The following is a 4,840-nucleotide window of genomic DNA, read 5'->3' on the forward strand; positions in this document are numbered from 1 at the left end:
TGTTGCCTCTGGATGAACAGGACCACATGGTGTGGAGGGCTGGATGAACAGTATTCGGTGGAGGGGGTGCCCGTGGAGGGGTGGTTGAACAGGACCCTGTGGTGTGAAGGGCTGGATGAATAGTTGAAGGTGGAGGGGTGCCCGTGGAGGGGTGGTTGAACAGTAGCCGGTGGAGTAGCGCGCGGTGGAGGCTGGATCAACAGGAGCCCGTGGAGGCTGGAGGAGGTCAACGGTAGCCCGTGGAGGCTGGAGGAGGTCAACGGTGGAGATGAACAGTATCCCGTGGAGTCCCGTTTTGCGGTACGCTACACCGCTCCCGATGAACAGGACCCCCGTTTCGACTGTAGGAGGTCTGTTTCGTCCGTTTTGCGGTATGCCACACCCCTCCCGATCAACATGACCCTCGTTTCGAACGTAGGAGGTCTGTTTCATCCGTTTTGCAGTACGCCACACCCCTCCCGATCAACAGGACCCCCGTTTCGATCATAGGAGGTCTGTTTCCTCCATTTTGCGGTACGCCACACTCCTCCTGATCAATAGGACCCCCGTTTCGATCGTAGGAGGTCCGTTTCCTCCGTTTTGCGGTACTCCACACCCCTCCCCATGAACACGACGCATTTTGTTGCCTCCCCATGAACACGACGCATTCCGTTGCCTCCCCATGAACACGACGACAATGCTGTTTCTTCGTTCCGACCCAGCCATGTACATGAGCCCTCGCCGTACGTATGCGCGAGTTGGCGTTCGAGACCCCGCCCGTATGTATGTACGTGGTCGTATTTTCTTTCTTGCACCCTGGCCGCTGTACGTACGTGTACATGCTACGTGCGCGCCTCTACTACGACATGTACGCGCCTCTACTACGACACATGCGCACCTCTACATCGACCAGTATATATGTACTTACACGTTCGCGACCAGAATGACAACGCTACGTATGCTTCGACCAGGTGGGTCCCGACTGTCAGGCACTTCCTTGCCTGCGAAGATGTAGCTAGTGGGTCCTAGCAGTCAGGGGGTCGACTCGTTTTGGTTTTTTTACCCGGACGCACTCTCTTGCATGCGAAGATGTAGCTAGTAGGTCCCAGCAGTCAGGGGGGCGAATCATTTTCTTTTGCTCGGACACACTTCCTTGCGTGCGAAGGTGTAGCTGGTGGGTCCCAGTAGTCAGGGGGAAACATTTTTTTCACAAAATACGGTGGCCCGTCCGGTGGGTCCCTGCTGTCAGGTGGAGGAATCATTATTTTCCTCGTAATAAGGAGGCACTTCCTTCCTGCCGCCGTGGACCCAGCTGTCAACGTCTCCACGTACAGTCCATGTCCGATGGAAGCCGTTCCTTGACCACGTTGACCATGCCGCGCCGAGAGCACCAGGGCGGTGGACGACGGCGAGGCCTAGGAAGGGGACAACGCGGAGTCGGTGAAGACGCGGAAGTGGATGCCCACGCAGAGAGGAGTATGAGGGTTCACTCGTTTGGCTGCGGTGTGGGGCTGCCGTCACCACAGGGCCTGGCCAGCGGTGGGAATAGTAGGGGGCGGTGAGGCCTCCGCGGCAGCACAGCCGGCCACGGGAGGCAGGAGCAGGCGGCACAACCGGTGCTGCTTTGGGCGGCTGGAGCAAGAAGACCAGAGGTTGAAGAAGCACTACGGCCGTTGGATGGACATCGTACGGTCACTGGAGCTGGAATCGTTCATATTGACTAAGTTGACAAATCCCTCCGTCCCCGTCAACTTAGTAGGCCCATAAGTCAGCCTCCCACCAAGGTGGGTCCCAGCTAGCAGGGGGAGTATTCATTTTTTTGTGCGTAATAAGGAGGCACTTCCGGTGGGTCCGAGCTGACAGCGAGGGGAACATTTTTTTTTGCTAAATACGGTGGCCCGTCCGGTGGGTCCCAGCAGTCAGGGGGAAATGTTTTTTCGCGAAATAAAGTGGCCCGTCCAGTGGGTCCCCGCTGTCAGGTGGAGGAATAATTATTTTGCGCGTAATAAGGAGGCACTTCCTTGCGGCTGCCGTGGACCCAGCTGTCAGCCCCTTGATGACCCACAAGTATAGGGGATCTATCATAGTCCATTCAATAAGTAAGAGTGTCGAACCCAACGAGGATCAGAAGGAAATGATAAGCGGTTTTCAGCAAGGTATTCTCTGCAAGTACTGAAATAAGTGGTAACAGATAGTTTTGTGACGGGACAAATTGTAACGAGCAACAAGTAACAAAAGTAAATAAGGTGCAGCAAGGTGGCCCAATCCTTTTTGTAGCAAAGGACAAGCCGAAACAAACTCTTATAATAGGAAAAGTGCTCCCGAGGACACATGGGAATATCGTCAAGCTAGTTTTCATCACGTTCTTATGATTCGCGTTCGATACTTTGATAATTTTATATGTGGGTGGACCGGTGCTTGGGTGCCATTCTTACTTGAACAAGCATCCCACTTATGATTAACCTCTATTACAAGCATCCGCAACTACAACAAAAGTATTAAGGTAAACCTAACCATAGCATGAAACATGTGGATCCAAATCAGCCCCTTATGAAGCAACGCATAAACTAGGGTTTAAGCTTCTGTCACTCTAGCAACCCATCATCTACTTATTACTTCCCTATGCCTTCCTCTAGGTGCAAATAATGGTGAAGTGTTATGTAGTCGACGTTCACATAACACCACTAGAGGCTAGACAACATACATCTTATCAAAATATCAAACGGATACCAAATTCACATGACTACTAATAGCAAGACTTCTCCCTTGTCCTCAGGAATGAACGAAATTACTCACAAAGCATATTCATGTTCATAGTCAGAGGGGTAATAATATGCATATAGGATCTGAACATAAGATCTTCCACCAAATAAACCAACTAGCATCAACTACAAGGAGCAATCAACACTACTAGCAACCTACTAGCACCAATCCCAGACTGCGAGACAAGAATTGGATACAAGAGATGAACTAGTGTAGCGACCAGACCTCAATCGGTCCAATCTCTATGCTCAGGTGTCATCCCTGGATCAGTAATGCTGACACCACACAGTACTTGAAGGATTTATAACAGAGTAGCAATCACACACTTATTACATCGAGTGTCTCAAAAGAGAACTTATTACAATAAATATGGCTTAAGGCCATCTAATAACGATAACAGCTGAAGGCTTGGAAGATAAGTGAGTCCATCAACTCCAACAGCATCACTGAGTATAGAACCACGACCTAAAAGCACCTTAATCGTCGTCTGAAAAGTCTGCAACATTAACGTTGCAGCCCGAAATGGGCCAGCACATGGAATATGCTGGCAAAGTAACACATAGAGAGTAATGGAATGAAATAGTCTATACTATATGCATGTATGGCTGGTGGAAAGCTCTATGGTTATAGTTTTGCATAAAGCCAATTTTTCCTTACTGCAAAGGAATATATTTTATTTAACTATCATGGTAGTTGTTAAACATTGAGAATGGTTGACATCATTCTCAATCCCAATTAAGCATCATCATTACACATAACCCAACAAAATTAATTTTAGAGTAACATGATGAGATTCACATGATAATCCAGGTACTAGATACTCAAGATGTCCATAACCGGGGACACGACTAACCATGATTAGTTTATACACTCTGCAGAGGTTTGCACACTTTTCCCCACAAGACTCGATCGCCTCCGTTTGGTTTCTCGCACTACATGGTGTTTGAGAAATGGATGACCGAGACGTAGTCTTTCAGAAGCGCTAGCACCTTACGATCGGGTAGACCATTATACCTACTTTCCCCTACATCTGCTGGTCTACCACTGTAAGAGTTCACACAACTTAATCAACTATGCTAGAGCCCATAGTAGCTTGTGGCTGCACATGGAAGTTTCTAGCATGAATAATCTCATGATCCCTTTGGGCCTGGGTGGCGGTCCAAAAGAAAACATGCAATCGCTGGAATACCTAGGTGCCTCAATCCACCCAGATGTGTGTTTAGGTTGCCACCTTAGATAAACCATTAATTAACAATCTCACATCTGTCATGGATACACTCACCCAATCCACATCTACTAGCATAGCATGGCATAATAAGCAAACGTAGAAGTAACACCCAAAGGTTTGAAAATAAACAGGTAATAGGTACTACCTCAACTACTTCCCACCCACAATTTAATTAGATCCTAAACAATGCAATGTGTGAGGATTGATCTAATGCAATAAAACTGGGTAGTAGGAGATATGATCAAAGTGTTACTTGCCTTGCTGATGATCCGCAAAACCTAGCGATCCGAAGTAGCAAGCGGCGCACTCCGGTTACTCTATCGCAAACAAACAAGCATAAAAAAGTACTCAACTAATGCATAGGTAAAACTCAAATAAGATATCTAACCATAAAGTTCAAATTAAGAACTCCGGTTGGCAAAAGAAATCAAATCGAACGAAAAAACGAAAGACAAACGGCAAAAGAAACAGGCTTCGATTACTATTCTGGATCTAGGGCAATTTTTACAGTGGCAAAAAGTTGTTTGAGTTGGTTAAACGGAAAGAGGGTTTCGAGGCGAAACACCAGGCGCTTGAATCGCCTGATTCCGATAAACGAGCGAAAAGTTAGACTAAAACGAAAATCGGATCAGGAATCACGATCAGAAAAATCGCGGATTTAATCCAAGAAAAAGAAAAACGACGAACAGATTAACAAACGAACGTTCGTTATCTGGATCTAAACGATGAACGCGTTCGTTGAAACGAATGAACGAGCGAACGCTCTCTAAATAACTAAACCGAAAAAACCGATCTATCAAAAAACAAATCTAAAAAAACCGAAAAAACCGGACGGAAAACCAAACGGTTTTCTCGAGGAAAACCGCTGGC

Source organism: Triticum aestivum, chromosome 5A (genome assembly GCF_018294505.1).
Source record: "Triticum aestivum cultivar Chinese Spring chromosome 5A, IWGSC CS RefSeq v2.1, whole genome shotgun sequence".
Taxonomy (NCBI): Eukaryota; Viridiplantae; Streptophyta; class Magnoliopsida; order Poales; family Poaceae; genus Triticum; species Triticum aestivum.